The following is an 11,448-nucleotide window of genomic DNA, read 5'->3' on the forward strand; positions in this document are numbered from 1 at the left end:
TCCTTTCAGTAAAAGTTTTAGTAATAATATAAACATAAGCCTCTTTCAGCTGAAAAAGATTTTATTTTATTTGAAATAAAGTATTCCTTTTTCTGAAAAGCTGCCGAGTCTCTCCCTGAAATAATCTTATTTTTTAATGTTTTTCCTTATACCTTAACACGTGTCTGCTTAAGTATCGAGAAACTTCTCAGTGCAAGAAAGGCTGCATAGAGACATAAAAGATTATACAGAAATTTTTTTGGGGGGTGTATAGACTGCTGAAATGAAAAAAAAAGAGTACGGGAGGCAGCATGTGGTGTATAGCATGCGATACAGGCTCAAGTGCCTAGAGAAGTGTATGTTTGCTGTTATTACAGAAGAGGCAGCAGGAGTCGTCAGGGGCCCGTACATGGTCACTCATGACCTCAGGGGCACAGAGAGGTAGAATCCTTGTGATAGGATTTGCGAAGAAATGTGTGGGCCTTGATTTGTTCCATTAGACAGCATCAGAAAGTAAATAGGATACTGCTTTCTTATTTGATTAAGACTTTGGTCATCCAACTCAGCATCTTCCATTAAACTTCTTATATTTCCCTCCATTTTCATGTCCCTCTTGTGTGTTTCCAGCAAGCTCTCCCTTTAGAATGCTAAGTCTTAATGCATGAGAAAAGGGCAGTTTTGCTACTACTTGTAAATTTGTTGTCATATGACACAGCCTGTCATTATTTTAATTGTTGCTTTCAGTCTGCCAGTCTGTGTGTTGAAATTGTGTGTTATTAACAGCTACAGATATGGTAATACCTAGATCTAATATACAGCTTTCTATCTATAGATCTTAACCTTTTTTTTAGGCCTGGAATGAGATTTTGTTCCTTTTTAAAACTCACAGAGCTCAGGTAGAGGTGGCTGAGGCAAGATTAAACAGCATTTATACCTTCTCACCATTGGGCCGTTTGGCAGGTGATGCTGTAATCATAGAACCATAGAATGGTTTGGGTTGGAAGGGACTTTTAAAGGCCATCTAGTCCACACACACACACACACACACACCTGCCCTGCCAGGAGCAGGGACACATCTCCAACCAGATCAGGTTGCTCAGAGCCCTGTCCAACCTGGCCTTGAATGTTTCCAGGGATGAGGCATCCACCACCTCTCTGGGCAACCTGTGCCAGTGTTTCACCACCCTCAGTGTAAAAGTTTTTTCCTAATATCTAATATGAATCTACCTCCCTCTGTTTTAAAACCATTACCCTTCGTGTAATGATGCAGCTCCTCTAGCCTCTGAGTGCCACTGTCTCACAGCCCAGCATCTATGCAGTGCTTTGTGCAGACTCTCCCGCTGCGCCCAAAACTTCCCGTTTCCACAGGAGGAGGCTTGTGGCTTCCTTCCGCAATTCCTACTGAAGGATCCTTCCCTGGGTGAGATACAAGGCTTTTAGTGTCCTTTCCCAGTCAGGTCTTTGCATCTAACGTGAAGAGTGTGGAAGAGTGGTGAGGATTTCAGTCACCATCACTTTTGGTTCTTTTATATGGAGACACAGTACATGATGAGAACTCCTTTAAGGGAGGTCTTCCTAGCTGGATTAGCGTTTTCACATTCAGTAGGTACTGCTAACTAGGCACCTTGCCTCTGGAACTATGACTTTTGTATTTTGAAAAGAAATACACAGGTAATGAAAAAGTTGCTAAACACTTATTTTGGATCTTAGGTTATTTTCGACTTTTTATAACCTTAGTGTATAAGGCCTTGAGACATCCTGTAAGCATTATTTTGTCTCTTAGCTTCAGTGAGAGGTGGCACAGTTTTAATTGTCCCTATCTTAAAATTGAAAACCTATTGGTGAAATTCTGAGTTGGGGACAGGATTACTGCCCTTGTTTGAGGTCCCATTCCAAACCTTTGCCAAAACATCACTCATCTTCCCCCTTGATAAAGATTTAACATCGGCTGTGTGCTTTAACTTTAAATGTCTGTAGGAACAGTAACTGGCAATCTGTGCTCAGATGGTGGAATGAAAAAGAGAGCAATTCTATTCTTTAATGTGTTAATCAATCCAGTTTATTTAAGCGTGTTCAGGAAATTATGCTAAGTCGCTTAATTTCTTTTTTCATTTATTTATAGGTCTGCTTTACCTGTAGTGCTGAGCTATGGTGATTGTTTTTTATGACTTGCGTCAAGCACAGAGCTTTCAAAACCATGTGTCGAAGGTAAGTTAGTTCAATAATATTCTTATTCATATACGCCCCTAAGAATAATGTACGTTGACAGGGGAAGTTTTCATCACTTAATTGAAGGCTAAGCTCTGTTGATAAGTCACAGTCCTGAGTAAAGGATGTTGTGAAGCAGTACGCGCTCCTGCAGGGAGCTCTGCGAAAGATTTTCTCCCAGTGCTCTCCAATATAGCGAGGAAGTGTGCGTACTGCGCTAGCTTTTAAAATAGTGCAACCTGATCCTTTCTTTGCAGCTCAAAGGGTGGGGGTGGGGAGAGAAGGTGAAAGAATAGTAGCCCAGATCCTCCGTCCCATTTTGGGTTTGGTTTTTTCTCTTGAGTGAAGAGAGCGTTAATTGTGCATGACCATTATGAGAAAGGACCCTTTGCTCTCACCCTTTACAGCTGTTGTTAGATAGACCAGGTTTAATCTAGTCCGTGTTAGGAGGAACTAAGTACACATACGGGGTTATAATGAGTTTCCCCCTCATTTTCATTTTTGCTCACTGGTATGTAAATCATTGCTTGTAAAGGATAAAAATCTGTAGGAGTTACGAAACTGGAGTGATTGCACTAATGTGGAGCTCTTTCTACTTAGTCTGCAGTGTTTATTGCACTGTTTGGTGTTGTAAAACTATGATGAAAAAAACTCTGAATCAAAAGAAACTATCTAGTATTCCTCTAACCAAATAATGAAAGTAAAAATGATGAACTAAAGTAAATAACTAAACAAATCTTTACAAATAGGGACAGACAATGTGTAAATCAGGAAATCAGTTTGTTGGAGTTTCGCTTCTGGGTACAGACTTAAAAGTTATCCAGATATAGTAGTTCATAGATTTAACTTTGAAAGACTACCAAAATTAATATTTAGTCAGTAGTTACGATAGCCAATCAGTACACTGTCATACAGTGGAATCTTTGTGAAATTTATTATTTTATAAGAAAGGATGTTCATGCACATACCACATTCAGACAGAAAGAAGAATCCTGAAAAAGTACAGGGGTTTCGATATTCTGTTTTGCCAGCTAGTGTTGCCTGGTTTTCAGCACATTTATTTTTTGCTTCTTTGTGGAGTCTAAAGGGCATATTTCTCATCTGATGAACTGTGCTGATTTCCTGATTTCCATTCATCTTTAACAAAGAATTTATTTGCAGCTGTAATCCATGCTGAGAACACTTTTTAGTCTGTGCTAGGTGTAGCTTGAGTACACATTATGTACACGTTTTAAAGTAATACCCTGATTAGCTAGTATTATCTCTACATATGCAGTATTCAGAATGTTAACTGTACATGTAGAAAATATTCGTGAAAGTTACCTCAGTACTTAAAAATACTACTTCTGATGAAGCATTAATGCCAAACTTGAAAACTGTTCTGTTAGACACCCATCAATATAGCTAGAGGATAAGACCCAGAATCCAGAAGTAGGTTTGAGAGAAGGAACTGGGTTAAACAATACTTCTCATTTCCAGATACTAGAAATGAAACCTGCATAAAGATTTCTCCAAGAATGCTGTCAGTCTTCAGTTAGAAGGGTCGTGCCATCACTGGCTAGCTGCTGGAAGGAAGAGAGAGTTTTCTTTTCTTTCCCACTTTCCATAAAACACCAGTTACTATAAAAGGATAGCTGGAGCTGTGCTGCCTTCTTCCTGCGCCTCAGGCTCCATTTTTTAAAACTTTTTTTCTCCCCCTGTATCTTATCCGTTGTGAATAACTACCGCATTTTCCTGCTGTTAATAGTTTTGTCATATGGCTGCAACAATATAAAATGGACATTTTGGATAACTTAAGAGCTGGGCACGGGCTTCTGAAAAGCAGTAACTGGACTTGCAGCCTTGTTAGTTATGCATGGCTGCTGCTTGTTAAAGTGCTACTGTGCAAAAGCTGAAACACTGGAACTGCCTGCTTGCAGAACCAGGAAGACTGTGCTGTATCAGTCAAATTTCCAGATGTAAGTTAGTAACACCCTTTACAACTGAAAAGATAGACGTGTGTTTAGAATTTTAAACGGAAGCTGTAGAAATTCATAGCATAGGCCTTTATGGTCACCCGAGGAAACTGTTTGTTATCATTAGGAATTATGAGGCTGCATTTTTAAGAAGAACTGGGAGGGTGAAATACGGAATTACATTTTAAAAAATTTAAAAGTGTCAGACACTCAATGGTACAATCAGAACGCTCACATATACAATACTACAGCAGAAGCTGACTGATAATCTTTTTCAAGTGTGAAAAGGGAAAGGTATGGTAATTCAGATAATCGTGCTAAATTACTCATTTAAGTAATTCAGGTAATCAAAGGAAAAGCAGAGTTAGATAAATTAATAATAAACAAGCCTTATGTTTACAAAACAAAAAATACTATCTTGATCTTGGAGATCTAAAAAGCCTTTGTATGGTAACAAAATTACATAAAAACTGCATACTGTATGTATTAAAATACAGGTTTCAGCCTCACAGTGAGTTAATACAGTTTCACTTTTCTTTGCACTCTAGTAACCCAACCCTAGTCTCCAATGCTTTTTGATAGTTCAACCAGAAGAGGCTGTTAATGTGAGGAGTAGTGTATGTGTTTGTGCATACATATATATGTGTGTGTGTGTATATATGTATCTTCTTCCTTAATGGATTAATTTAAAACATATATGTAATACAGAGAAAGTATGCTCCTATTTTATTTCCTGAACACTAATACTTTTACATGTGACATATTGACTTGACATTTGTTTATCATCTCTGGGAGTGTGACAGATCTGTAGAATGACCAATAACAATCCCAAGGCCTGAATTTGAGAGCAGAGTGGGTTTCAGGTACGCAGGTGATGGGAGTCGGCTCCAGTTTCTGTGCCTCAGTCTGTAAGCCACATCCCTACCCCAGTAGCTTTTCTAATACACCTAATACATCTACCCACCTTTTGTTTTCAGATAACGGACAGTGTTGAGTTTTGCTTTGTACCACTCCCACTTTGAGTTCTTTCTGTGACAAGCCCCAAAGCTGCAGAAGCAGCCTGGCAGCGGCACTCGAGCTCCGAGTGCAGCAGAACTAGGGAGCCAGGAGCCAGTTACAGCTCTCGGTCACTGGCCAACCCATTGCTTGTGGAAGGTGGCATGCTTAAGTTGACATTGATCCCTCAAGGGACCTGCTACCGGCTACACAAAACCCGAGCGCAGGGCTAGCGAAGCATAGATTCTCTGTGACCCCATGTCAGGACCTGTGATCCTGTTGTGAAAGCCAGCGATGTTACCTCCCTGCCGTCTGAGACTCTCAGGGAATCCCCCAGTAAATGAAGAGGGGTGGCGGGGGTGGAGTTATTTACATCTCCTTCGTGTCGCTGTCCCAATCTTTTTGTAAAAACAAGAGATGATGGAATGCTTTAAAAAGGCATATTTGTTCCCTTATGAAGGCTTACTACAACAAAGCAGGAATAATTTGTCCCATTAATTATAGATAATGGAAAACGTGTAAGTATCGATGTGGTTAAAGAAGTGAGCGCACTGTCATTGACGGTATTGCGACTGTTGTACACAGCCTGGAAAGCAGATGGCATTTGAATTTTACTGGGTAGGTTAGACTATTTAGAAGCCAGGAGACCCATCAAGTCTAACTGTTAAATACGCCGAGGGTCGAAATGCTCATTTGCTTGTGTGGAGGAAATAGAGCAAAGATACACGGCAGCAGAGAAAGCGAGCGGGACAAAGGAGATACTATTGACTCATTCCAGACTGCCGACTTAGCAGCTCAACTTTGTTTGCTTTTAACTTTTGTAACAGTAGGAGCTCAAAGCTCCTCAGTCTATTTTCTGCACAAATAGAAACACCCAGGCTTCAAAAAGGAACACGCTTTGAAGAAAGCCCAACCATTAACACATTAAAAAACTGCGTGGACTCCTAAACGGGGCTTCACGGTTACTTGAATTTTGCAACGAGTGAATACTGATGGTTTAGTATAATAATTTTACACCGCTGTGTTCTAGCAAAGAGTTCTCGTAGCAGTTTATAAAACACTGTTTGTTGTTTTTAGCGTGATATGGATTTATTGACTTTGCAGTGGGTAAGTACTACTTCAGTATTTTCACGGACCGATTAAAAAAAAAAAACCCACGCACGTTTTCTCCCCTCGGTAGCATATTGCAACAAGTTTCTACACCTATAACCTTACACTCGTGACAGTGGGGAAAGCATATGGTGTGTGAAATTTAGGTTTCGTCCTCGGTGCTTAAATCTACTTCCCATTAAAAAAAAAAAATCGTGTTTTTATCACGAATGAACCTGCATCATGTAAACCACCCCGATACCAGAGGGTGTAATTTCGATTTAACTTTTGCAGTATTCAGTTTTGGGCCTGGTTCCCCCCCTCTGTCGTGTCCGTCCCCCCCCCCGCGGAACCGCTCAGGGCGCGCGGAGGGGGGGGAGGCGGGCGGGGCGGCCGTTGGCGCGACGGGCTGTCACTCAGGCGACGTCACAATACGCCTGTGTGAGCGCTGTAAACACTCAGGCGGGCGTGTGTGTGAAGCGACGCGGGGGCGCGCCTCCTCCCCCCCACGCCCCCCTTACCCCCGGCTGGGGCGCATGCCCGAGCCGGGGGTAAGGGGGGCGTGGGGGGGAGGAGGCGCGCCCCCAAATATTCCCCTGCGCGCGTGGTAGCGACACGCAAGGTAGCATCCGTGGGGCGGGGGATGATGTAATTCTCCCTCCGGCCAGCGACTGCCTGCGCTTGCAACCGATCCGAGTGGCAAAGGGGAAGGGAGGGGGGGGGTGGGATTGTTTCACGCGTGATCGTATCAGCATCTCCTGACCGCGCACCCCCCTCCCCTTTTTTTCCTTTTAAATCCCGCTCCGGTCATCCCCCCTGCCCCACTCAGGGAGGGGAAAAGAGAGGGGGTTGGGGGGTGGTGGTTTGTAGGGGGTAGACACGCCGGTGAGCGCAGCGCCGAGCGGTAAACAAGTCTAAGGTGCCCTCCGCCCCACGGCAACTTGCCGCGGGCGGGGTGTCGTGTGCGTGTCGTGTGTCCCCGTCCCCCCCGCCCCCCCCGCCTCGCACACGCACACTTCTCCTAACAAAAGCCCCTTTAATATCAGCGTGAGCTTTTGTTCGGCGGGCAGCGGCAACCGTCCCCCTCTCCCGATCACCTTATTTCACCGGTTTCCCCCCACCTCTTCCCAAATCCGCAGGTCCCCCACGGTCCGTCTCTCGTGCGCACGTTCCCCCCTCCCCCCGCACTGAGCGGCTCCAAACCAAACCTTCCCCCCCCTCCCCGGTCCCTCCTGCCCAGGGGGGGCAGCAGGCAGGTAGGGGGGCAGGCAGCCCCCCTTCCCCCCTCCCAAAAAGCAGTAGGTAAACGGCACTTACTGTCAGAAGAGTGGAGGGGGGGAGAGCCGTTCTCTCGGTGCAAAAGCAAAACAGCCACTCGCAGAACGCTGCCGGCATAGGAGACAGCGAGGAAAAAAAAAAAAATTATAAATAATCTTCCAGTAGCGTGTGTGTGTGTGGGAGGAGGGAGGATTCGCCTTTTAACCGAAGAAAAAAAAAAAAAATAACCAGCTCCCCCCCCCTCATCTCGCATTCCCCCCCTCCTCCCCCCGGTTGCCTTTTTTTGTGCCGTTTCAGCAAAGCTGCGAGGAAGTTGCTCCTTTTGTTCCACTATTTATAGATTGCGTCAACATTGCGAAAAGGAGAAGGCGGAGCGGTGGCACTTAACTCCTCGCCGGGGGAGGGTTGGGGAGAGGGGGGGAGGAAAGGAAGAAGATATCGGGGCGGAGGAAGGGGGGGGACGACACGGACACGCAGACACGAGCCCAGGGGAGACCGGTTGGTGCGGCGTGGGGGAGAACCCGGGCATCGACCCACGCGGGAAGCGAGGAGAGGGGCGCCGAACCGAACGGTGGGGCCGCCGCTCGGTTCGGCGCCCCTCGCCTCGCCGGTATCCCCCCGACCCCAGTTGAAAGCCCCGAGGGCAGGTGCAAGCACCGTCCGACGCCCTCGTTTTCTTTCCGAGACGCCCTTCCAACGCTTTCCCAAAGAGGGTGCCGAGCTTTGCCTCCCACTTCCCCTCCCCATCCTGAGCTGGGGGGAGGCTGGAGGCGTGCGTGACCGTGACACCGGTTGTGTGATCGCCCTAAAAACACCCATGATGGGCAGAGATACAGCGGTCGGACCGAGCGAGGTCTGGGATTTTTTTGTTTGTGTTGGGTTTTTTTAGTTTGTTGTTTGATTTTTTTTTTTCCCCCGCTCCTTGCTTTCGTGAAATCTACGGGCGGATGATTTCCCCTCTCAGTTCTGCTTCGTGACAACGGCTGCCTTCCCCACGATTATTTTTTTTTTCTGGGGGAAAAGTGCCAGGTCCTTCGCAAATCTCCCCGCGCCCCACCCTAGCCCACGCACGGCCCCTGCTTGCTGTGGCCCCGGCGCTGGGGAGCACAGGTTAAAGCTGCAAGTGAATAAAATAAAACCCGTTTAGTGTGATGCCTTTCTCTCCTGATCACAGGCTTTCCTCTCTTCCACAAACTTTGTGCTTGGCAGCGAGGTCTCCGTCCCGCTTCGCTGCTCTTGCGACAGGTACACGACGCTTGCTCATCCTCTGCGAGTTCTCCGTGGGGACTGCGGCTGCTCTTTTCCTGGGTTAAAAAAAAAAAAAAAGAATAAAAAAGAAAAAAAAATGAATAAAGAAGGAAAAAATAAAGAAGGAAAAATAAAAAATAGAGAAGGAAAAAAAAAGAACGAAAATTACCCAGTTCGAAGACAGGCAGTGTTCAGTGCCGCTCAGAAGTCTTTTGCGTACGAAACCCGTGGCAAAAGCGAATTCTTAATCGCCCTTTAACTGGTGGTGTAAAAATTAACTGGTTGTGGAAAGTAGTGAAGAGTGGTGGTGAAGAATAGATCCAAGCTATGAATGGTGAATAAGCCTTCCTGGAAAGGACTGAACTGAGCGGAGAGTAAGCGGGCAATTCGCTTGCTGTTCCCTGAACATTTTGGAGAAAATGGGGTGTGATGCGCTGGCGCGATATTTTTTTTCATAAAAACACGCCTCTGAGACAAAAGATTAAGGAGGAAAAAAAAAAAAAGAAAAAAAAAAGGAGCCTTGTGATGGAAATGGGCGAGGGCAGATAAAAGCGAGGGGCGAAACCTGTGTGGGTACCAAGACCCTGCCCCGGGGGCTGAACTTCGCCGAAAGCCGCCGCGTTCAGAAATGTTGCAAGAGCGCTCTGGGAGTCTCCAAAGAAAAGCTGAATTGTTCAAACTTAGGTAACTCAGGGAGACTCGTTCTGACCTACATGGCTTTTTCTGAGTCAGCAGCCGCAGCCCCCGCCCCGGCAGGTCCCTCCGCGCCCACCCCTCCCGCTCCCCCCGCGGCCCCCCCCCGCCCTCGGGCTCGCTGCTTCCCGGGTTTGCAAATAAACTCGGCTGAATCGGGACGGTTTCACTTCTGCTGTCAGGAATGCCTTCGCATTTGGGTTTTCGTTTGGATTTTGTTGTTTTGGTTTTTGTTTTTTTGTTTGTTTTTTTTTTTTTTTCTTCCCCAGGTTTGCCTACAGAGCCGTGTGCCTGCTTCGGCGGTGGTTTGCCGGCTGGTTTGTGAGGGGGAAAAGATAATTTAAGAGGAGGACAAGAGGATTGTGTTGGTTTTTTTTTTTTTTTTTCAAAATTTTTAAGAGCCGTACTTTATTTTCCGAGGGGATACCGGTTGTTCCCTGCACCCGGCAATAGACGCCTTCTAGGGAAAAGTTACTACGTGTTGCACGCTGTTTTGCTCTTGAGACAGAGAAGGAAATTCGGAAATTCCTATGAAAACCTTACCAAACAGCTTTCCATCTTCTTTCTGTAACGTCACATAAAAGTAGCAACGGTTAAACTCCAGATGTCCGCCTTCTCCAGACTCATCGTTTCAGCCAGTTTGCAGCGAGCTCGGACGGTTTTCCCCGACCTTTTATTATTATTAAACTCACGGTCGGCACCAGGGGAAGAACCGAGGATGCTTTAACACCTCGGTTAAAGTCATCTTGTGCGGGCGGTCACCGCATCACCCCAAGCCGGACGCGGGACTGGGAAAAATCGGCCAGCCAAGCTTGCTTTTATAGTCAAAATGACGAAAGAGTCGAGATGAAATGACCTCAAAAAAAAAAAAAAAAAAAAACCACCAAAACTCCGCCTTTTGGAAAAAGGCGCTTGCTCGTCTCTCCCTTGCTCCCCCCGCCCCCCGCCTCGCCGCCTCCCCCTCAATTCTCGTTTCATTACCGACGCGCCGTTGACATCAGCAGGCGAACTGAAACGACAAAACTCAGCTCCAGATGCCTGGATTTTCCGACCAGGCGTTTACCGGGTGTCCAGGCGCTGCTTTCGGTGTTATTTTCATTATTATTGAGAACTTTTTTTTTTTTTTTGCAAACTTTTAGAGTTTTATTGCCCAAGCACCGCAATTCACCGCTTTTCCAAATGGGACGGAGAAATAAAATCCAATTTCCTTTTTTTTTTTTAATTTTAAGGAAACTTTCACAGCGGTTGCGGGGAGTTGATTGAATGCTCTTTACTAACAACTTTTCGCAACCGTGCGTTTCCTGCAAGAGCGATATTTCAGTCTCCTTTCTTAAGAAGGCAGGAAAATTTGGGGATGAAGATGGAAAGTGGCTCCCCGTGCCCCTAAGCAGCGAGAGGGGGCAGGAGAACGCCAGCTCTGGTTTTTTGGGGGGTCGGGGAAGGGTTGTTTCTCGGGTAGGGGTATGGCACCTCTCCCAGCCCTGTTTCCCTGCCAAGTTTGGAGCTGGGGACACAGGGTTGGGGGCGGATGGGGGACACACAGGTCCCCTCTGCCTCACCGCGGGGACGAGCTCTACCCTAGGCGGGGGCTGCGGATCACCACCAAATAAAGTCAGCGCCGTCGCCTGCCTGAATTTTTTTTTTTCAAAGAACACCTCCCCGCCCGCCCCCCCCCCGCCAAAAAAAAAAAAAAAATCCCCCGGTAGTGTCACGGAAAGAGAGCGGTTCAGAGCTCTCCTTGCTCGCAAGCCCCAAATGTCAAAGGCAGTTGAGAAGGCGCTTGTGCTCAGGGAGGGAAAAGAAAAAAGAAAAAAAAAGAGAAAAATCAGATAATCGGATATAGCTGGGGAGGAGAGTAGTGTGAGGGAGAAGGGAGTGAGAAGGGTTTTGGCGGTGCGGGGGCTGACACCGTGCGTTTCCCCTTCCAGCGAAGCGGGAGCGACTCCAGCATCCCGCTCCCTCCCTGGCCGATGTCTTTGGTAATTCTCCGGGCGTCTCCCCG

General features: G+C 46.3%; 3 long non-coding RNA genes across 3 annotated transcripts in view; 1 reads left to right on the forward strand and 2 right to left on the reverse strand.

Moving 5' to 3' along the window:
- LOC147602355 (uncharacterized) overlaps window positions 1–7,889 on the reverse strand; it is a 49,930-nt gene extending 42,041 nt beyond the window's left edge. The window contains exon 1 of the long non-coding RNA XR_015261678.1: window positions 7,545–7,889. This is a non-coding gene — a long non-coding RNA (uncharacterized LOC147602355). The remainder of the gene's footprint in view (window positions 1–7,544) is intronic.
- Window positions 7,890–7,974: 85 nt separating this feature from the next.
- LOC147602356 (uncharacterized) lies at window positions 7,975–10,322 on the reverse strand. The gene is made up of 3 exons (XR_015261686.1): window positions 9,990–10,322; window positions 8,923–9,154; window positions 7,975–8,809 (listed from the first exon to the last, which is right to left on the reverse strand). It is a non-coding gene; the product is annotated as an uncharacterized LOC147602356 (long non-coding RNA).
- Window positions 10,323–11,342: 1,020 nt separating this feature from the next.
- The window catches only part of LOC147602357 (uncharacterized), a 40,924-nt gene continuing 40,818 nt past the window's right edge, over window positions 11,343–11,448 (forward strand). Inside the window, exon 1 of the long non-coding RNA XR_015261680.1 lies at window positions 11,343–11,425. This is a non-coding gene — a long non-coding RNA (uncharacterized LOC147602357). The remainder of the gene's footprint in view (window positions 11,426–11,448) is intronic.

Source organism: Chlamydotis macqueenii, chromosome 1 (genome assembly GCF_036417535.1).
Source record: "Chlamydotis macqueenii isolate bChlMac1 chromosome 1, bChlMac1.mat, whole genome shotgun sequence".
In the NCBI taxonomy this organism is placed as follows: domain Eukaryota; kingdom Metazoa; phylum Chordata; class Aves; order Otidiformes; family Otididae; genus Chlamydotis; species Chlamydotis macqueenii.